Below are 24,363 nucleotides of genomic sequence, written 5' to 3' on the forward strand. Positions count from 1 at the left end.
ATCAAAACTCTCATTTTTTTAATATTGCGAAAGACATAAAATATAGGTTCTTGTTTTCTAAGCTTTTACAACTGGTAAATTAAAAAAATATATGAACACAATACTAAAAGTACTATATTAGACTATAGTATCACAGAGCAGTGGAAGGGAGTAGGAAGTTAAGAAGTTTACCTAGGCATGAGAGTTGCAGACAAAGCTTCATGGGCCAAAAAATAAAATAAAATAAAAAATAAAAAAACAGATAAAATATTAAGCAAAAATAACAAAAATTCACATTATAAAGTTACATTTACCGTACTAGTTCAGTTAAAGAAAGAAAAAAATAGAAAAATAAAGAAGAGAATAGTTTGTTTATTTTTTTTTTGATTTTTAATTTTTTTAATTGAAGTTCAATTTGCCAACATATAGCATAACACCCAGTGCTCATCCCATCAAGTGCCCCCTTCAGTGCCTGTCACCCAGTTACCCCCACCCAAGAAACGAATATTTTAAATACGGTGATTTTGCATACTGGAATGATGGGTGATTCTTTGCTTTTCCATTCACATGTAATACTTTGATACTCAGGGGAGCAAACTCAAAACACCAACAAAATTTGTGACATCTAGAATCAAACACATGGAGTCTACTTGAGAAAGAACAGTATTTTTTTCGTAATTGCCTCACCCTTAATTAACTAGTTTCAGTAAAAAGTCTTTTCAAAAAACAGGAGATAAAGAATAATAAACAGATCCACCAGAGAGACAAACTTACCAATTCTACTACTACTACAGTCAGATAACATTCACCGTGTCATAGTTGAGTGTATATCAGCTTCTAAAGTATAGCATTCAAGCACGTGAAACAGTATTTGTTTTAACACACTCTTTATGGAATGAATTTGAAAGACTTTTCTGAGTTGTCCTGAAAGAAAAAAAAAAAAGAAAAAAGTAGCCTCCCACAGCTGGCTCCTCTATTTTTGGCTTCTCCTATCCCTGTTTTCATCACAGCTGAGAAATATTAATGTGAGAAAAATATCTTTTATTTTAGTCTTTCGAAAGGAACTCAGTAGAAAACCCTGAATCTTTAGTAGTAGAGGATAAGAGTTCCAGGATCATACTGTGGAAGTACATTCCTGAAACAACCTGTGGAAAAGAGAATGTTACATAAAATAATCTGTTGGACTTGCATATGACTTTCCCAAAGCGTATGCTGTTTACATATAATGCTAAAAAACATATTTCACCAAAAGTTAATATGTCCCCTAGGAATAGTTACATAAAATAGGTGTGTAATCAATCTCATACACAGAAAAGGCAAAGTGGAAAAAAAAATCCTTTAATCCACACCACTAATCAACAGAAACAAATGTTTACCATATCATTTGAAAATAGGAGACACACTCAGCTTTATCAGAGACTTTTTCCTGACCCTTCCTATTAATCTTACCTACCTATAAAATTAAATGCTTCAAAACATTAATCTTGAAAAAAGTACCGATCACGTTTAATTCAGAAAATTGGCTAAAAAAAAGAAAAGAAAAAGAAAGAAGAAATACAGAATTGTAGTCATAGATCCAAACCACACTTGAAAGACTAATGACAAGTTACTTCAGTTTTATTGACTCAATCAGATCATATGGTGAGTCATTTCCAGACATATCGATAAACTCATTGATTCCTCTCATTCTTGTAGTCACTGGACTATAGAAAAAAGGATCAGTAGCCATTTGACCTTCATTGTGTATTAAACAAACACCAGATGGCAAGGATTCATTCAGGAAATCCATTCTTTCTTTTTCATAGTCATGTTCACACTGCTGCTTCCCACTGAGCCTTTCTCTCTGCTTGTCATGGTGCCAAAGCTGCCTGCATAGCACCTTTCATGCATCACAGCTTTCAAATCTTGTCCCATTAGTTTCATTTTGTTTCCATCATAAATAATCTCCCACTTTCTCATACACTCTTTCATTATCTAATAATGGGCTGGGTCATTATACAAAAGAGCCAAGTATTAAAGGGTTAGTGAGTACAGTTTGTCCACTTGGTTTCTGGCCAGTGTATGAACTATTTATTAAACAGATAAATTTATGCATCTAAAAAAAAAACAGATCTAGAGGATGCAAACATCTCCACCTGCTAACATATTTCAGGAGCACAAGATACAAAAAAGTAAGGATACTGGAATCTCAACTTGGAAACTTTAAAACACTATACCATGAGTGTAACCTAATTCAACCTAATTATTTCAAGAAACACACAAAAGCAAATACCCTATCCTCTGTAAAATTCCATCACAATTCCTCTTCTTGGCTATTTCCTAGACTCATTTGGACATCAGCCAGTCATCTAGAAGTGTTGAAATGCTGGTAAGCATTTACAAGCCAAGTGACTCCATTCTAAGAGTGTTATCCTATGACGAAATTTCACAGAGTCCAAGGGAGATTTGTCTTTTTGGAGAATGTTGTAAAGGGACAAAATAAGAAAGCTGGACATTATGTAAGATTTATTGCCAACACTGCAAAGTTTAGTACAAACAAGAAACATTCCCTGGGTCTCAGTAGAGTGGTTCTTCAGTGTCTAAAGGATGTTAAATATTGAGCAAATAAAGTATTCTAACAGCTAGAATCAGATTCTTCCATTATTTAGGGAAAAGTTAAGAAGTTTAGAATGCAGTGTGTAGGATGCTATAAATATAAATATATCAGCACTGAATTAAATCATCCCAGCCCATTATTCCCACAGGCAGGCCAATTATCAGGGGATAATTGGACTGATAATGAGCATTCTGACTGGTCTCAAGGTCCGTCTTGGGGTACAGCACCCCTTCCCCTTATAAGGCTGTCCTCTGGGCCAAGAATGGCCTAGGTTATAAACAGAGACATTTAAAAGAATGTAGTATCTTTGAGAAAATTCAGTATACATTAATAGAAATAAAGCATTATATGCTAAATGTTTTTAATAAAGAAGCAAGGATACAAGCTATTTAATAAAATACAATAGAGGTAATGCAATTATTTTGTTTGTTTTTTCATAAAATATTCCCATTATATGAAATAATTTCAACTATATTTAGAAAAATAGGAAATAAAAGAAAAAAGACCCACTCATGATCTCATCTCTGTAACAGAGCCAATTTAATACTTTTAGAGTTTGAAAAAAATGCTTAATGAAAAGTCAGTTGTATCTTTTGTGTAAGTAATTATTCTATTATTTACTGTTACATGTTGATAGTAAACTCATATTAAGCCCTGTCTTTGTCAATATATTTAACTAAATATTTTTTACCTGGACTGCTCTTTTTGCCCTCTTCCACCAGATAACTGCTATTTATTCTTTGACTTCAGCTTAATTTTTGCTTCTTTAGGGACAGTTTTTCTCTGACTTCCCAAAGCTGAGTTTCTATGTACACTCTTATGCACTGCCTCACCCTAGCCCTTGACATTGTATGTGCTTATTTGGTTAATGTCCATCTCTTCCAGTCAACAGTAAGTTCCATAAGGGCAAAGTGATTCTTCTTATGCTTAGGACTATATCCCAGAGTAGTAGCACCTTGCACATAATAAGTGCTCAATAAAAAATCATTGAATGGGTGACTAAGTGAATGAATTTAAGCATTTTCTTTTTGTTGTTGTTGTTTAATTTATTCATCCATAGAGATGCAGAGAGAGAGAGGCAGAGACACAGGCAGAGGGAGAAGCAGGCTCCATGCAGGAAGCCCAACGTGGGACTCGATCCAGGGTCTCCACCAGGATCACACCCTGGGCTGCAGGCGGCGCTAACCCGCTGAGCCACCGTGGCTGCCTGAATTTAAGCATTTTCTACATAGCTCTAGATGGTGAGATCTGAAGAAAATGGTTTGTGTACTAATCGATGAGTATGAATACACATAGCTAATGACAGTATCTACTCTGATAATTCCATCACCTTAGCAATTTACACTTTATGTCATCCACCCATTAGCCCTGCGTAAGAAGAAAATAACAGAACTGTGAGTGACTATATAGGAAGGAAAAAAAAAAAACTCTTAGAGAAAAAGAAACTGCTTAAAGCTCCCAGTAGAAACTGTCAATAATTATTTACCTTCTACTTTGTTTTCTTTTAAATGGAAGAAACATTTCTTCATAGCTTTCAGGATGTTCTGCTTTCACATACAGTTCCTTAGCTCAGAAAGGTTATAAACCTGAAAAATAATAGCGCCTCATCATATACTTTGATTCCACGGAGTCAGACTATAGCATAATCTGTAGCCTATTATTTTCAGTCTGAACCTTACGTCACAAACTTTGTCCCACGTGTCCCTCCAATGTTTTTTAAATTCATCCAATTTCTCACCAACATTCACGAGGCTTGTCTTGTGTTTCAGTTTTATCTCAACTGCTAATACTACCCTGAAGACCCTCTTTAAAAAAAGAATAATTTCTTAATATATCGTTGTATCCTATTAGCTAGTATCTTGTTGAGAATTTTTGCATCCATGCTCATCAGAAATATTGGTCTATAATTCTCCTTTTTGGTGGGGTCTTTGTCTGGTTTTGGAATTAAGGTGATGCTGGCCTCATAGAACGAGTTTGGAAGTACTCCATCTCTTTCTATCTTTCCGAACAGCTTTAGTAGAATAGGTATGGTTTCTTCTTTAAATGTTTGATAGAATTCCCCAGGGAAGCCATCTGGCCCTGGACTTTTGTATCTTGGGAGGTTTTGGATGACTGCTTCAATTTCCTCCCTGGTTATTGGCCTGTTCAGGTTATCTATTTCTTCCAGTTCCAGTTTTGGTAGTTTGTGGTTTTCCAGAAATGCATCCATTTCTTCTAGATTGCCTACTTTATTGGCATATAGCTGCTCATAATATATTTTTAAAATTGTTTGTATTTCCTTGGTGTTGGTAGTGATCTCTCCTTTCTCATTCATGATTTTATTAATTTGAGTCTTCTCTCTCGTCTTTTTAATAAGGCTGGCTAATGGTTTATCTATCTTATTAATTCTTTCAAAAAACCACTTCCTGGTTTTGTTGATCTGTTCCACAGTTCCTCTGGTCTCGATTTCATTGAGTTCTGCTCGAATCTTTATTAACTCTCTTCTGCTGGGTGTAGGATCTATTTACTGTTTTTTCTCTAGCTCCTTTAGGTGTAAGGTTAGCTTTTGTATTTGAGTTCTTTCCGGTTTTTGGATGGAGGCTTGTATTGCGATGTATTTCCCCCTTAGGACTGTTTTTGCTGCATCCCAAAGATTTTGAACGGTTGTATCTTCATTCTCATTAGTTTCCATGAATCTTTTTAATTCTTCCTTACTTTCCTGGTTGACCCTTTCATCTTTTAGCAGGATGGTCCTTAACCTCCAAGTGTTTAAAATCCTTCCAAACTTCTTGTTGTGATTTAGTTCTAATTTCAAGGCATTATGGTCTGAGAATATGCAGGGGATGATCCCAATCTTTTTGTATTGGTTAAGACCTGATTTGTGACCCAGTATGTGGTGTATTCTGGAGAAAGTTCCATGGGCACTTGAGAAGAATGTGTATTCAGTTGCATTTGGATGTAAAGTTCTGTATATATCTGTGAAATCCATCTGGTCCAGTGTATCATTTAAAGCTCTTGTTTCTTTGGAGATGTTGTGCTTAGAGGACCTATCAAGTGTAGAAAGCACTACATTGAAGTCACCAAGTATAAGTGTATTATTATCTAAGTATGTCTTAACTTTGGTTATTAATTGATATATTTGGAAGCTCCCACACTTGGGGCATATATATTGATGATTGTTAAGTCCTCTTCTTGGATAGATCATGTAAGTATGATATAGTGTCCCTCTTTATCTCTCACTACAGTCTTTGGGATAAACTTTAGTTTATCTGATATAAGGATGGCTACCCCTTCTTTCCTTTGAGGACCATTTGAATGGTACATGGTTCTCCAACCTTTTATTTTCAGGCTGTAGGTGTCCTTATGTCTAAAATGAGTCTCTTGTAGACAGCAAATAGATGGGTCCCTGACCAAGTAGGATTTATCCCCGGGATGCAAGGCTGGGTCAACACTCGTAAAACAATCAATGTGATTCATCATACCAGCAAGAGAAAAAACAAGAACCATATGATCCTCTCAATAGATACAGAGAAAGCTTTTGAAAAATATAGCATCCATTCCTGATCAATACTCTTCAGAGTGTAGGGATAGAGGGAACATTCCTCAACATCTTAAAAGCCATCTACGAAAAGCCCACAGCAAATATAATTCTCGGTGGGGAAGCACTGGGAGCCCTTCCCCTAAGATCAGGAACAAGACAGGGATGTCCACTCTCACCACTGCTATTCAACATAGTACTGGAAGTCCTAGCCTCAGCAATCAGACAACAAAAAGAGATAAAAGGCATTCAAATTGGCAAAGAAGAAGTCAAGCTCTCCCTCTTCGCCGATGACATGATACTCTATATAGAAAACCCAAAAGCCTCCACTCCAAGATTGCTAGAACTCATACAGCAATTTGGCAGTGTGGTAGGATACAAAATCAATGCCCAGAAGTCAGTGGCATTTCCATACACTAACAATGAGACTGAAGAAAGAGAAAATAAGGAGTCAATCCTATTCCCAATTGCACCCAAAAGCATAAGATACCTAGGAATAAACCTAACCAAAGAGGTAAAGGATCTATACGCTAAAAACTACAGAACACTTCTGAAAGAAATCGAGGAAGATGCAAAATATTCCATGCTCATGGATTGGAAGAATTAATATTGTGAAAATGTCAATGTTACCCAGGGCAATTTACACATTTAATGCAATCCTTATCAAAATACCATGGACTTTCTTCAGAGAGTTGGAACAAATTATTTAAAGATTTGTGTGGAATCAGAAAAGACCTCGAAAGGCCAGGGAAATATTAAAAAAGAAAACCATATTTGGGGGCATCACAATGCCAGATTTCAGGTTGTACTACAAAGCTGTGGTCATCAAGACAGTGTGGTACTGGCACAAAAACAGACACATAGATCAATGGAACAGAATAGGGAATCCAGAAGTGGACCCTCAACTTTATGTTCAACAAATATTCGACAAAGGAGGAAAGACTATCCACTGGAAAAAAGACAGTCTCTTCAATAAATGGTGCTGGGAAAATTGGAAATCCACATGCAGAAGAATGAAACTAGACCACTCCCTTGCACCATACACAAAGATAAACTCAAAATGGATGAAAGATCTAAATGTGAGACAAGATTCCATCAAAATCCTAGAGGAGAACACAGGCAACACCCTTTTTGAACTCAGCCACAGTAACTTCTTGCAAGATACATCCATGAAGGCAAAAGAAACAAAAGCAAAAATGAACTATTGGGACTTCAACAAGATAAGAAGCTTTTGCACAGCAAATGAAACAGTCCACAAAACTAAAAGACACCCTACAGAATGGGAGAAGATATTGGCAAATAACCTATCAGATAAAGGGCTAGTTTCCAAGATCTATAAAGAACTTATTAAACTCAACAGCAAAGAAACAAACAATCCAATCATGAAATGGGCAAAAGACATGAAGAGAAATCTCACAGAGGAAGACATAGACATGGCCAACAAGCACAGGAGAAAATGCTCCACATCACTTGCCATCAGGGTAATACAAATCAAAACCACAATGAGACACCACCTCACACCAGTGAGAATGGGGAACATTAACAAGGCAGGAAACCACAAGTGTTGGAGAGGATGTGGAGAAAGGGGAACCCTCTTGCACTGTTGGTGGGAATGTGAACAGGTGCAGCCACTCTGGAAAACTGTGTGGATGTTTCTCAAAAGTTAAAAATAGAGCTACCCTACGACCCAGTAATTGCACTCCTGGGGATTTACCCCAAAGATACAGATGCAATGAAACACTGGGACACCTGCACCCGATGTTTCTAGCAGCAATGTCCACAATAGCCAAACTGTGGAAGGAGCCTCGGTGTCCATCGAAAGATGAATGGATAAAGAAGATGTGGTTTATGTGTACAGTGGAATATTCCTCAGCCATTAGAAACAACAAATACCCACCATTTGCTTCAACGTGGATGGAACTGGAGGGTATTATGCTGAGTGAAGTAAGTCAATCGGAGGACAAACATTGTATGGTCTCATTCATTTGAGAATATAAAAAATAGTGAAAGGGAATAAAGGGGAAAGGAGAAAAATTAAGTGGGATATATCAGAAAGGGAGACAGAACATGAGAGACTCCTAACTCTGGGAAACGAACAAGGGGTGGTGGAAGGGGAGGCGGTGGGGGGGGGGGGTGACTGGGTGACAGGCACTGAGGGGGACCTTGATGGGATGAGCACTGGTTGTTATTCTATATGTTGGCAAATTGAACACCAATAAAAAATAAATTTATTTAAAAAACTACAATTTCTTATCATCTTTCATTATATAAATTCTAAACCCAATTGTAAATCCACATGAAAATAAATTATGTGTTTTATCTCTATATTTTATAGTTTTGTGTTTCATGGAAATACATGCCTAGAATTCTGAAAAATTAGATATTTTTGACTTTTTTCCACCAGAATATTTCATTGAAAATTCAGTCACACCATTTCATTTTTTTTAAATTATAAATTTTTAGAGCAGTTTTTTGTTCTCAGCAAAAAAAAAAAAAAAAAAAAAAAAAAGGTAGGGAGTACCTGTATACTTCCCTATTCTCACAAGTGTATAATCTCCCTCACTATTCACATCTCACACCATAGTGGTACATTTGTTATCTATGTTTGATGAACTTACATTGACACATTATCACCCACAGTCTATAGTTTATGTTAAGGATGACTCATGGCGTTGTACGCCATAGGAGTTTTGACAAATATATAATGACATGTATCTACCATGATAGTATCATATCAAATAATCTCATTGCCCCAAATATCCTTTGTGCTTTCCTTATTTATCTCTTCTTTCTCTCCAATTCCTGGCAATTGCTGATCTTTTTACTGTCTACAGAGTTTTGCTTTTTCCAGAATGACATATAGTTAGAGTCATACAGCATGTAGCCTTCTCTGACTGGCTTTTTTTTTTTCACTTAGGAATATGTATTTAGATTTCCTCTGTGTCTTTCAGTGGCCTGACAGTTCATTTCTTTTTAGCATCGAATGATATTCCATTCTCTAGATGTATCACAGTTTACCAGTTCTCCTACTGAGGGGCATTGTAGTTACTTCTAAGTTTCAGCAATATGAATAAAGCTGCTATAAACATCCACAGGCAGGTTTTATGTGGATATGTTTTCATTAGTATAAGTAAGCACTAAGAAGTAGAGTTGCTGGATAATATAGTATGAGCATCTTTAGTAAGAAATTGCCAAACTGTCTAACAAAGTGGTTTTAACACTTTGTATTCACTCCAGCAATAAATGAGAATTCCAGTTACTCTCCATACTTGCTAGGCTTCAGCATGTCCAATGTCTAGGATCTTGGCCACACTAATAGATGTGTAGTGGTAGCTCATTGTTTTGATTTTCAGTTACCTAAAGACATACAATGTTGAACCTCTCTTCATATACTTACTTGCTTTCTGTATATCTTTTCTAGTCAAAGTTTGTTCAAGTCTTTTGCCCATGTTTTAATCAAGTTATTTTCTTATTGCTGAGTTTTAAGAGTTTTTTTTGTATATTTTGGATAAAAGTCCATTATCAGACGTTTCTCCTATAAACAAATTCTCCCAGTCTTTGGCTTATCTTCTCATTCTCTTGACATTGTCTTTTCCACAGCAGAGGTTTTTAATTTTAATAAAGTCCAGCAAATCAATTGTTTTTTTTTTTCATGAATCATGCCTTTTGTGTTAGATCAAAAAGTTACTGCCATATCCACAGTTACCTAGGTTTTCTCTATTATATATTCTAGGAGTTTTATAATTTTGCATTTTACATTTAGGTTTGTGAAGCATTTAAAGTTAATTTTTATGAAGAGTGTAAGTTCTATGTCTAGATTTATTTTTTTGCATGTGGATATCCAGTTGTTTCAGCACCATTTGCTCGAAGAGTACCTTTTCCCCATGGTACTGTCTTTGCTCCTTTTGTCAAAGATCAGTTAACTATATCTATGTGGGTCTGATTTTGAGTCTCTGTTCTATTTCTATGATCCACTTGTTTATTCTTTCACCAATACCCCATCGTATACTATAGCTTTAAAGTAAGTCATAAGAAAAAAAATAAAGTAAGTCATAAGTCAGGCAATGTCACTTCTCTGATTTTCTACATCTTCAATATTCAGTTGGATATTATGGGTCATTTGAATCTCCATATAAACTTTAGAATCAGTTTGTTCATATCCACAACCTAGGGGGATTTTGATTGGAGTTGTAATGGAGATACAGATCAATTGGGAAGAACTTACATTTTGACACTAGTGGGTCTTCCTAATACATAAACATAGAATATCTCTTCATTTATTCAGTTGATTCTGTTCATCAGAGTCTTATGGCTTTCCTCACATAGATCTTGTACATGTTTTGTCAGATTTATACCTAAGTATTTCATTTTTTGTGGTATTAATGTAAATAATACTGTGTTTTTAATTTCAAATTCTACTTGCTCATTGATGGTATATGGAAAAACAATTTTCTTTTTATTGAAGTATGATATGCAATGTTACATTAGTTGCAGGTATGTAACACGGTGATGTGACAAGCCTATATGTTATACTATGTTCATCACAAGTGTAGCTACCATCTGTCACCAAACAACATCATTATAATACCATTGACTATATTCTTTATGCCATAGCTTTTATCCACATGACTTACTCATTCCATAAGTGGAAGCTTATATCTCCTACTTCCCATCATCCATTTTGCCTCTCTCTCCTTCCCCTCTGGCAACCATCAGTTTGTTCTCTGTATGTAGGGGTCTGTTTCTGGAAAGCAAGTGACATTTAACCTTGAATCTTACAAACATGTTATAATCTGTCATTAGTTTCAGGAGTTTTTTTTTTTTTTTGTCAATTCTTATGGATTTCCTACGTAGACAATTATGTAACCTCCCCAAAGTATTATTCTACTTATTCTCTCAATTATTGTTTATCTAAGGAAGTCTTTATTTTTCCCTCACTTTTGAAGGATAATTTCACAGGTCACAGAGGCCTAGGGCAGTAGCTTATTTTCTCTTAACACTAAATATTTCACTTCACTATCTTCTTGCCTGAGTGATTTCTGAGAAGAATGATATAATTTTTATCTATGTTCCCCTATGGGCAAATGTGTTTTTTTTTTTTCCCTCTGGCTTCTTTCGGGATGTTTTCTTTATCTTTGATTTTTTCTGAAGTTGAATATGATATACCTACATATAGGATTTTAAAATTTGTCTTGCTTCTTATTCTCTGTGCTTCCTGCATCTGTGGTATAGCATCTGACATTAATTTGGGTAAATTCTCAGTCAGAAATGCTTTAAATGGTATTGGCATTATGTATCTGTTACATCTTTTATTGTTGTCCCACAGTTCTTGGATATTGCTTTTTATCAGTCTTTTTCTCTTTGCTTTTCAGTTTTGAAAGTTTCTACTGTCATATCCTGAAGCTCAGAGATACTTTCCTCAGCTGTGTCCAGTCTACTGTAGAAACCCACCAAGGCATTATGTATTTCTGTTACTCTGTTTTTGATACCTAAGATTTCTTTTTAATTCTTTCTTAAATATTTCATCTCTCTGCTCACATTATCCATCTGTTCTTACATATTGTCTACTTTTTCACTAAAACCTTTAGCATTGGGCAGCCCCGGTGGCGCAGCGGTTTGGCGCCGCCTGCAGCCTGGGGTGTGATCCTGGGGACCTGGAATCGAGTCCCACGTCGGGCTCTCTGTGCGGAGCCTGCTTCTCCCTCTGCCTGTGTCTCTGCCTCTCTCTCTCTGTGTCTATGACTAAATAAATAAAATCTTTAAAAAAAAAAAAACCTTTAGCATTTAATGAGATGCATTTTTAAAATTCCTATCCTGATAATTTCCACCACTAAAGTTCTATGAAGCTAGGAACTTTTTCCCCTCAGTTCATTGTTGTTTCAGAGCCTGGCATACAATAAGTTTGCAAATATTTGTTAAATGAATAATTCTCTCAAAGTGCAAAGGATTTTCAATTGATTCTGTGTCTAAGATGTCAATCAGTATGGATAGTTTTAAAACTTGGTTGACTTGACTAGCAAGTGCATGCAGGCAAAATGTCATTCTATAAGCATAATTTATGTGATGTCGTCTCACTAATATAATTATATGTAAAGTTATTTACATATCCTCAAAATATTTACCCAGTAATACCATATATTCAAACTCTAGAATACATTATGGGCAAAATTATGTAGGTGGATTCAGTAATGTTTTATTTTATTTTATTTTTTTCAGTAATGTTTTAAATATGACTCACAATCCCAACCTAATAGCCAATAAAGTCACAAAGGCAAATGTAATATACCTCCTAAGTTTAGAGAACTACACAAATTTTTCATTATTCACATCATGAAGGATTTTTGTTCAGCATTACTTTAGTGACAGTGAAGAGAGAACTAGAACAGTCCTTGAAGAAGAACTTTTTAAAAACACTAAAACCTGTTTTTCCTAACTCTGGGAAATGAACAAGGGGTGGTGGGTGGGGAGGTGGATGGAGGGTGGGGGTGACTGGGTGATGGGCACTGAGGTGGGCACTGGGTGTTATTCTATATGCTGGCAAATTGAATACCAATAAAAAATAAATGTGGGATCCCTGGGTGGCGCAGCGGTTCGGCGCCTGCCTTTGGCCCAGGGCGCGATCCTGGAGACCCGGGATCGAATCCCACATCGGGCTCCCGGTGCATGGAGCCTGCTTCTCCCTCTGCCTGTGTCTCTGCCTCTCTCTCTCTCTCTCTCTGTGACTATCATAAATAAATAATAATAATAAAAAAAATAAATGTATATATATGTAAAAAAAAAAAGGAAACAAACTCAGGGTTGCTGGAGGGGAGGTGGGTGGTGGCATAGCATAACTGGGTGATGGACATTAAAGAGGGCACATGATATAATGTGGTGTTATATGCAACTGGTGAATCACTAAATTCTACCCTTAAAAGTAATAATACACTGAACTTTAACTAAATTGAAGTAAAATAAAATAAAATTGAGAAAAAAGAATTCAACTTCAAAAACAAAAACAAAAAACAAAAAAACAAAAACCTGTTTTTCTTAAGTTCCATGCCAACATATTGAAGGGCAGAAATGAATCACTTAAAAAACAAAACAAAAAACTCTGCAAATTACTCAGTAATATTACTACATAAATACTTATTAGCATATTACTTCTGTAGCATATTACTACAGAAATACTTATTTTAAATAATATCTGAAATTTAATAAAATAAAATACTAAAATTTTAAAAACTTGTTATAACTGGGTAAGGCAATTGTAGGTATTATTTTCTTCTCTACACTTTTTGATGCTTTCTAAATTTTCTACAATGAATATGCATTAATTTTATAATAAGGGGAAACATTATGTAAAACAAAGAATTTTAGGATGCTAAAGGTAAAAATATAAATTGACCAGTAAAATTAAAGATAGAAAGATTAGAAAGAATGGTCTATTCTTTCGTTTATCTTACTACATTAAGAACAAATGTGGAAGTTTTTGTCATCTCCATTTTGACTGCTAGTTCTAAAACTGTTTACTCATCCGGGTGAATGATTTAGTTTTATTTTATTCCTTGTTTCTTGATGTAAATTTTTTTTGTGTGTGTTTTTAATATTTTATTTATTTATTCATGAGAGGCAGAAACATAGACAGAGGGATAAGCAGGCTCCTTACAGGGAGCCGGATATAGGACTCGATCTCCATACCCGAGATCACACCATGAACTGAGGGCTGATGCTCAACCACTGAGCCTTCCAGGCGTCCTTGATGTAAAATTTTCATTAGTATTAAATATTTGGAGGCTTTTTTTTCTAATTCATGTAAATTAAGTAGCATATTTTGTTAATAAACTTTATATTTAGTACATTTCAGAATTATTAAAAAATCATGAAGACAGTAGTGATTTCCCTATACAACTCTGTATTGTTTTCCCTACTATTAGCATCTTATGTTAACATAGTACACTTGTTACAAGTAATGAACCAATATTGATATACTATTTTTAACTGAAGTCCATATTTTATTTAGACTTCCTTGGCATTTACTCAATGTCCTATTTTCATTTATGTTTCCTGAATCCCATCCAATATATTGTAATGCATTTCAGTTGTTAGGCCTCCATAGGCTATGCTTTGGCAGTTATCAGAGTTCTCTTGTTTTTAATGATTTTGACAGTTTTGAGGAGTATTAAGTATTTTGTGAAATGCTCCTCTATTAGGAATTGTCTTATGTATTTCTCATGAGTAGACATGGGTTAGATGTTTTTTGAGGAAGGAAGATCATAGAGTTGAAGTACCATTATCCTCACATCATACCAATCTACATACTATCAACGTGACTTATCACTGTTGATGTGGATCTTGATTATCTGGTTGAGGTAGTGTTTCTCAGGCTTCCCCACTGTCAAGTAATTATACTTAACTCTTTCCATACTGTATTTTTGGGAAGGGAGTCATGAGTCATTATGCACAGCACTTATTTAAAGACTGGGGAATTGGGATCCCTGGGTGGCTCAGTGGTTTAGCGCCTGCCTTCAGCCAGGGGCGTGATCCTGGAGACCTGGGGTCAAGTCCCACATCAGGCTTCCTGCGTGGAGCCTGCTTCTCCCTCTGCCTGTGTCTCTGCCTCTCTCTCTCCTTCTCTGTGTCTGTCATGAATAAATAAATAAAATCTTTAAAAAAAATAAAGGCTGGGAAATTATGTTTCACTCCTTTGAGGGCAAAGTATCTACACAAATTGTTTGGAATTATTCTATAAGGGATCTTTATTCTCACTTGTTTATGTATTCAATCACTTATTTACATCAGTATGGATTTATGAGGATTTATTTCACACTTTGGATGAAGTCTAATGCTACTTTTTTTTATTTCTCTGTTCATGATTCTATTCCAAGTTATTGAGAGCTCTTTCAGTTGGATTCTGTGTCGGTTAACATACTCCTTTAACATCTAGTGTGTATATGTAGGGGGTGAGTATGTGTGAGTAGGGGTGTGTAACAGTTATCTACTTTCTGGTACTATAAGATTCAGGTTCACATTGTATATTTCCTGGCTCAGGCCTAAAATTAACCATTTCTCTACAGAGCTCTGGTTCCTCTTACTGGAGAATGGTATTAGAAACCAAGATCTGGACACTAGGTGAACTCTTTGCAAATGGAGTGTCCTTTCTTTTAGGCCCTTTCAGCTGACAGAGCAAAGGAATATCTGTGTGCACAATAATCCATGTATATATAGATATCTATAAGGTGATTATATATAACTATCTATATCTATGTTAAGGTAAATATAAGTTCATATTAATGTCTCCAACTCTTTTATCCATTAGCACATTAAGCATCCTATTCTCTCTCCTTTGCTTATTTGTAAATTCTTACTCCAACTCTAAGAAAGTTGACTCCCACAATACACTATCTATTAACTTAATTATTCAACTCTAATATACATGTATGGCAGTATCAGAAGTGTTGCCCATAGTCTCATGGTGGGGGGGAGCTACAAACTATAGTTCAGTACTAATGCACAGATCTTCTGCCTTTAGACTTATAAATTCTACTTATTTCCAAAGTTACTTAAGTCAGCACCTTTTCTCCCCATCATCTTCCAGGAGATTGTTTCATATACTGCTAATACTGCAATATATATGATTGTATTTATTTATTTGAGAGACAGTGAGAGAGAGAGAGAGAGAGTATGAGCAGGAGGAGGGGCAGAGGGAGAAGCACGTTCTCTACTGAGCAGGGAGCCTGATGTGGCGCTCAATCCCAGGACTCTGGGGATCATGACCTGAGCCAAAGGCAGATGATTAAGTGACTGAACCACCCAGGTGCCCCAAGGTTATATTTTTTATCAGCTACTTCATTCCATCCTGAGATCTCAGGGCCTCCTAAATTTTTCTTAAATTTGCATTCATTGTTTTACTCTTTGTACAGCATTGTTCCTGGGTTTTGATATGCATAATGTTATACGTCCATCATCGCAGATTATGCTGAATAGTTTCACCACCTAATAAATCCTCTGTGCTTCACCTGTTCAATTCCTATATCTCCCTCCCTGCCACTACTGATCTTCCTACTATCTGTAGGTGGCCTTTTCCAGATGTCACATAGTTAGAATTATATAGTATATAATCTATTCAAACTGGCTTCTTTCACTTAATATAAGCATTTAAAGTTCATTTATATCTTCTTATGGCTCAATAGCTTATTTTTATCATGGAGTAATATTTCATTGTGTGGACATAAAACTATTCACCTGTTGAAGGACATCTTGGTTGCTTCTAAGTTTTGGTGATGACAAAGTTGTTATAAGCATTCATAGGCTTTTTTGTGGGATAAGTTTGCAAAAGAGTTGGATAAATATCTAGAAGCATAACTGCCTGTGATATGATCATATGGTAAGACTAAGTTTAGCATTATAAGAAACTTTCCAACTGTCTTCCAAAGGGACTAGCATTTTGCCATCTTACCACTAATGTTGCTCTGAATCCTCATCACCTTTGGTATTATCAGTTCTTTTTTTAAAATTTTACTCATTCTAAGAGGTATGTAGTAGTATCTCACTGTTGTTCTAATATGGGATTTTCTAATGACAAATGACATTGATCATCTTTTTGTATACTTATTTTCAATCTATATACCTTTTTGGTGAGATTTTTGTTTTCATTTTTTAATTCAGTTGTTGGTTTTCTTATTTGTTGAGTTTTTAAGAGTTATTTGTATATTTTGGATGCAAGTTCTTTTCAGGTATGTGTTTTGCAAATATTTCTCCTGGTCTGTAAGTGCTATTAATGGTGTTGAATTCAATTTGCTAATACTTTATGAAGGATTTTTGAACTATATTTATGAGAGATATTGATTTATAATTTTCCTTCCTTGTAATTTTTTTTCCTTTCCTTACTTGTTGGCTTTGGTATAAGGGTAATGCTGGTGTCAAAAAATGCATTAGGAAGTGTTCTGCATTTATATTCTGAAAGAGATTATGGAGAATTGGTATAGTTTCTTCTTGAAATGTTTGGTAGAATTCATCATGTGACCATCTGGGCCAGTGCTTTGGTTTTTGAAAGTCTAGTAAATATTATTTTATTTAATAGATACAAGTTCCTCAAATTAGTTTCCTTTTAAGTTTTGGTAGTTTGTATCTTTTAAGGAATTGGTCCATTTTTTTGTATCAATACAGAGGCATAAGTTGTTAATAATATTCTTTTATTTTTCTATTAACGTCCTTGGGACCAGTAGTGATGATCCTTCTTTCCTTCCTGATACCATGAATTTATTTCCTATTTCTATTTGGTTAACTTGTCTATAAATTTGTCAATTTTATTGATCATTTAAAAAAACCAGCATTCAGTTTGATTTTTTCTATTGATTACCTGTCCTCAATTTCATTGATTTCTGCTCTGATTTTTTTTATTTCTTTTCTCTGACTTGATTTAGGCTTAAATTGGTCTTCTTTCTCTCATTTTCCAAGGTGGAAATTTAGATGATTGATTATAGATTTTTTTAAAATTAATGTATTTAATGCTATAAACTTCCCTCTCAGTACTGTTTTCACTGAATCCCATAAATTATGATTGGTTGTATTTTCATTTTAATATAGTTCAAATTATTTTAAAATATCTCTTGAGAAATCTTCTTTGACCCATTTATTATTTCAAAGTGTGACCTCCAAGTATTTGGGACTTTTTCTAACTATGTGTTATTGATTTCTAGTTTAATTCCACTGCAATCTGACAACATGTCATGAATGACTTTTTAAAAATTTGTTAAGGTATGTTTTATGTCCGAGCATATGTCCTATCATTATGAATGTTCCAGATAACCTTGAGAAGAATATGTATTCTGTTGGTTTTGGATAGATAGAGTATTCTATAAATGTTAATTAGCTAAGGTTGATTCATAATGCTATTCAGTTCGAACTATATCCTTACTGATTTTCTGCCTGCTTGATCTATCAGTTATAGACAGAAGGGTGTTGACATCTCCAACTATAGAAGTGGATTTGTTTATTTCTCCTTGAGATTCCATGAGGTTTTTCTATCACGTTTTGATGTTTTTTTTTTTGCTGTGGGAAGTGTGTGTGTGTGTGTGTGTGTGCATATGTGTGTGTTAGTTGTTATGTCTGCTTAGAGAATTGGCCCTTTATCATTATGTAATGCCTATCTTAATCCCTAATAATTTTCTAAAGTCAGCTATATCTGAAATTAGTATAGTTAACCTTGCTTTCTTTTGATTAGTAGTAACATAATACACATTGCTCCATCTCTTTACTTTTAGCCTGAGTCTTTATACACAAAGTGGATCTTCTAGATATCATATGGTTTTGTCTTCTATTTAAATGAAATAATCTCTGTCTTTTAACTTGTATATTTAGGCCATTCATATTTGAAATGTATTTTGAGGGGATCCCTGAGTGACTCAGCGGTTTAGGGTCTGCCTTTGGCCCAGGGCGTGATCCTGGAGTCGGGGGATCAAGTCCCACATCAGGCTCACTACATGGAGTCTGCTTCTCCCTCTGCCTGTCTCTGCCTCTTTCCCTCTCTCTGTGTCTCTCATGAATAAATAAATAAAATCTTTAATAAAAAATAAATAAATACAAATAAAATGTATTTTTCTATAGTTGGATTAATAGCTACTGTATTTCTGTTTTATTTTCATTACATTTGTTCTTCCTTTTCCTCCCGCTTTTTTTGCACTCTTTGGTTTTAATTTAACACTTTATATGAATCCATTGCTTTTCCTCTCTCAGCATATCAAAAAAAATCTTAAAAATCTTTTAGTAGTTACATTAGAGTTTGTCATATACACTTTTAATTAATTCATGTCCATCTCAAAATTACACCACTTCACATGTAGCGCAGTAAGTACCCTTGTAAATAAGTCAGTATTCCTGACTTATTTCTGTCCCTTAGGATATTGGAGCTATCCATGGACTATAATCATACAGTACATTGTTACTATTATGACTAAAAACAATTATCTTTAGATTAATTAAAAATAAGGTATTTAAATTTTACCAAAATGCCTTCATCTATTCCTTCTTCAATGTCCTTCCTTTCTTTACATAGATCTGAATTTCTGGACAATAATTATTTTCTCTTTTCCAGACAATTAAAAAAAATTCCTTTCAGGGGCCTATTAGTGCTGAATTCCATCAATTACTGTTTGACTGAGAAAGTCTATATTTCTCCTTATCTTCTGAAAAATAATTTTGTTGGATATAGGATTATTGACTTTTTTTTTCTTTCCACTTTAAATATTTTACTTTAGTACCTTCTTGCTATCATAGTTTTAGAAGGGATATGTGCTGCAATTTATTTTCTTCTATAAATAAGGGGTTCTTCAAATTCTGGTCATTTTTTTTAACACTTTCTCTTAGTCAGAAAACTGTAAGTTTTCTACAGTTTGAATGTGATATGCCTAGATTTTTTTGTTATTTATCCTGCTTGTATATTCTGGGCCTCCTAGATCCATATTTTAATGTCTGTTATTAACATTGGAAAATGCTGTTTTTACTTCACATATTTCTTCTGCACCCTTTTCTTCTCCTTTTGCTATCCCAATTGCATGTATGTTATACTTTTTGTAATTGTACCACCCTTACTGGATGCTCTGTTTATTTTTTTAATTCTTTTTTTCCCTTTGCATTTCTTTTTTGAAAGTGTATAGTGATCTGTCTTCAAATTCAATTATTGTTTTATCAGCTGTACCAAGTTTACTGATGAGCCCTCCTAAGGCATCCTTCATTTTCATTATAGGGATTTTGGATTTTTAACATTTTCTTCTGAGTCTTTCCTAAAATTTCCATCCTTCTCCTTACTTTACCCATTCATTCCTGTATTCTGTCTACTTTTTCCATTAGCACCTTGAACATATTAATCATGGTTATTTTCAATTCCTTGTGTCATAATTCCAACACCTGTGTCATATCTGAGTCTGGTCTGATGCTTGCTTTATCTTCACATTGTGTTTTTCCCTTGACTTTTAGCATGCTTTGTAATTTCTTGTTGAAAGCCAGACAAGATGTACTAGGTAATAGAAACTGAGGTAAACAGGCCTTTAGTGTTAGGGTTTATGTTAATATGGCTAGAAGTAGGGCTATTTTTAATGTTTGCTGTAACTGTGACAGAGACTTCAAATGCCTTTAATGTTTTTGTTTTTGCCTCCTTCATTGTCTTTAGCTTCTTTAAAAACTCTTCCTCAGATAATCTGTCTTTCAGCAACTTAAGCTATAATACTGTTATTATACTGGATCCCTTTTGATATAATAGAAGGGAGTCAGGAAGAGGAAGCATTGTACAATATTATGATCGAATCTCTGTTTTTTAGTGGGCCTGTGCACCTGGGATGTAACTTTCGCAAGTTATCGTTCTCCCCCTACCCGCCCCCCCCACCCTTAGGTGTTATTGGAAAGCCACAGGAGGCTGGAGTAGAGAAAATACCCTTCCCTTACACGACTAACATTCTGGTGAAATCTTTCCTGTGACAAGTATGTATCCCTTTCTTATGACAACATTTTTGAGTATTTCACAAAGGCTGATCTACCTCCCTTCTGTTGAAAGCCAGGAGGGGATCTTTCTTGGCTCTTCAAGGGAGAACCCAAATAAGTGTGAGGGGGCTTCTTAAGACGATAGCCCGCAGAAACTTCTCACTCTCAAGCTAGTCCACGGTCAGTCTCTAGCAACTCATCAAAATTATCATTCATGTATCTCCAACAATATGACTCTAATAGTTTCTTCCTAAGGAAAGGAGATGAAGACTGTGACTCCACATTTGTCTGTCTTTCTGAATTTCAGCATGCCAGTTTGTTCTACAAGCACAGTCCTCTGATAGGCCCAAGAAAAGTCATTGATTTTGTTTGCTCAACATTTTTTTGGTTGTAAAAATGGGAGTGACAACTTCCCAGCTTTTACATGTCAGAACCAAAATCAGAAGTTTGATTTCTTTTTATATTTAAATCACTACTGCTAGACTATTTTGTCTGCACAAAGTCTCAATACTTCTGAAATTAACTAGCCAAGTCTGTGGCCTTATAAACACAGACATCCATGGATGGGTTTGCTTCTCCCAAGGCAACAGAAGAAATCCATGTGCCAGAGGAAATTTTAGCCCTGGAGTCATTCTCAAGACTCTGGAAACCCCCACACTTGAAAATATAAAATTGATATCATCATCCTCCAAGTTTTTATTTCACTGCTTTTAAAAGTAGTGAAATATATGCCACAATATGTCTCATTCTAAAGGTTGAAAAATTTATGCTATGACTATAATGACATCATCCTGCCTCCCACAGAAGGCTTTTGCTTGGAGAGTTCAGCAAAAGAACAAAATTAACAGGAAACGTCACTTTCACACACAGATGGAAAAATGTTAACATCTCCTGAATTCTATGACAGTCTCCTTGATGGGAACATACATGTCACCAAAACGTACCAACAATGTGCAAACACATCTTATGAGCAGGTGCTAAACTGAGGTCACTGCTGGAAGATGGGAGCTTTGGCAGTACTGAGAACAAAAGATTCTTCCTAGGTGTAGTTTGAAGCTAAGAAATAAGAATCATGTGTAAGGAATGTTCCAGGCAGGATAAAACTTCCGAATATTTGAGTGACAATGTACTGAGGAGGCCTCCTATTACTTCTATTCAAACTTCATTTCATAGATCATGAAGAAATCCCACTCCTTACTTAAAGATTTTGTGAAAGTTAAAATTCTCTACTAGATTAAATAATGTTGTGATTGTTTCAAAATGAAGAAGAAATATGTGACTCTTCCCCTCCTTGAGAACTGACTTCAGTAACATTAAATTATGAAAACAGTACAGAAATATCTTGCAGATTATTTTGCTCAAAGCTCCCATATGTATTCCCTACATAGTCTAACCTCTTAGATTTATTCCATGTTGCCTGTATACTGAGATAAAAAAAGAACAGTCAAAAGCAGATATGATCAGTTCTATGCCTATGGAGAATATTAACATGTTTTCTATGTGTAAGATAAAAAACACATTTCTTTTCTTTGCCCTTTTAATTATAACAAAGTTTTCTATTTAGATGTCCACACAGCCATAGAGAAAAGCTTTTAAAAAAATTGGAAATATCAGACAAATGGGATCCACATAATGTTATAGTTAGAAGGTGGCAACATTCTTGGATCAGTGCATGGGACAAGTATAGAGGGGTATCAAACATTAATGGTTTATAAACCAAGTTATTGCTCAAAGAACTGAATGTGAAATAAAAATATTACTGTATTACCATGATCTAATCCCTCTTTCATCCTCGTTGCATCACACACACACCACACACACACACACACACACACAAATTTATACTTACTCTGGTACTCTGATCCATTAATTCTTTCCTCTCTCTTGCTCATTTAGCATGTTGCTTCCTCCTGTCTCCTTCCTTCAGGCTAGGAAAAATATTTTCCTCAATTCTACTTTCTTTTCAAGCTATAGTGCTATTTTATTCCTACTGTAACTCTTTTGTTATCCCCTTAACATTTGAAACTGTGGAAAATTTGTTCCTATCAGACAATCAAGTACACATAAAATACAGAGAATGGTAAACAAATTTCTTTCCTTTTTCCCTTCAGCAGGATCTCCAGCTCCTCCAAGGAGAATCAGGAGAAAGACCTCTGAGAAAAGCTTCCTTCTCATTTATCACACTTCTTCAATGCCCTCTACCCCAGGATCCTTTACCTTCTTTTCTTAAAATTCACCCCAAACTTTCAATCTATTCCATCTGGTTTTCTCTATATAGAAGTGAGTGTGTGTGTTTGTGGTGGTGAGTGGAGTTTCAAGTCCTCTGAGTATGAGGGTAGGGAATAAAGGTCCATAGTCATCTAGCAGTATTCAGTAACTCTTCTCAAACTGTTTCATTAAGATCATCAGAAAGATTTTTTGTCTTTTTAGTTTTCTTCTTTCTCATGCAGGAGGAATGTTGTTGGTTTTTATCTTACTTTACATATACTCTTTGAGTTATCATGCCTCTTCTGCTTTGTCTCTGTGTAGATGATATTCAAACTGGTACTGAGGAGATAATGTCTAATTTCGCTCTTGTAGGGCAAATGGAAATTTATTAGTCTGATGATGGGATCAAAATAAGTGTGGAAAAATGGTACTGCATACACAAAAATACAGAGAGCTCAATTAGGATGATAAGTTCAGGAGAACTGTGACAGTGCACATGAGTATGAACTGTGCACTGGTGTTGTGCCAATGGTGTTGTGCAATGCTATATCTTTGATGGAATATTAGGAATAAGGAGCCATGGAAGATGAGACCACAGCAATATAAAAGTCATTCATGATAATGAAGATTGAACTTTATTTATGTCAGTATATCCTAAAGTATGTTTTCAGAACAACAACAATTTTTGACAAAAAATTGATATTGATAGGTGAATTTAAAATAGTCCATAATCACATGAATCCAGACCAAGATACTGATCACATTTAAACAGGTTTCTCTACTAGAAGGGGCTCTTTATAGCCAATATACCCTGTGATTCTCTTAAGAATATAATATGTTGTATTTGTCACAGAACCCTTTGACATTTTCTAGAATATCTATTGGGAATTTGCTTAAACAATGGGGTCATAGAAGTATTTAACTTATATTTTTAAAGATGACTCAGATAACAGTACAGAAAATGGCTTGAAGATATAAATAGGATAAATATTGCCACATGTAGTCACATAAGAAAGGAAACAAGAGGATAAATGAAGCAAGATGAGTAATAAGTAGTTGATCTCACTATAATTGGTAAGCAAATGATGCTCCGGGCTAAGTAATGACATAGGCAATGATAATGGAGAGGAGTAAGAGATTTTTTTCAAAAGCTTTTTAGGATGTAGACTTAATCTCCTTGTTGGCTTTTTTTCCTTTTAGGGTGCATACTCAACAGGTTTTAGTAGACAGTAGATACAGGAAGGTTACAGAGGCAGAGACCCTCATTTCTGATATAGGAGCTGTTTGAAGGACTACAAAATGTTAAAGACATTCAATCCAGAATGTGGTAGTGGCAGTAGGGGTACGGAAGTTGCAAAGAAGGTGCCACATTTACAGCATAACAAACGTGAAAAGTCAGTGGAGGAAAATCTCTATAATTTTGCATGTAACTATGTAGCTTTTAAAAAGAACATTTTTCTTCCAAATCATGTGACTAAGTAAGGTGAATACTTATCTCATGTGATTTACTCTCTCAGGGATTACCTCTAATTTATTTCAATAATATTTATTCTTATATAAACTTGATTGATATACTTAATTGCCACTGAAGTTTAGGCGGATCTCA

General features: G+C 35.1%; 1 long non-coding RNA gene across 2 annotated transcripts in view; it reads right to left on the reverse strand.

The window, feature by feature from the left end:
- Positions 1-24,363, reverse strand: part of LOC112926577 (uncharacterized) — a 459,344-nt gene that overhangs the window by 332,249 nt on the left and 102,732 nt on the right. For both annotated transcript variants that reach the window (XR_012002121.1, XR_012002120.1), the window contains one exon: positions 754-903. This is a non-coding gene — a long non-coding RNA (uncharacterized lncRNA). The remainder of the gene's footprint in view (positions 1-753; positions 904-24,363) is intronic.

This window comes from Vulpes vulpes, chromosome 6 (assembly GCF_048418805.1).
Source record: "Vulpes vulpes isolate BD-2025 chromosome 6, VulVul3, whole genome shotgun sequence".
Lineage (NCBI taxonomy): Eukaryota > Metazoa > Chordata > Mammalia > Carnivora > Canidae > Vulpes > Vulpes vulpes.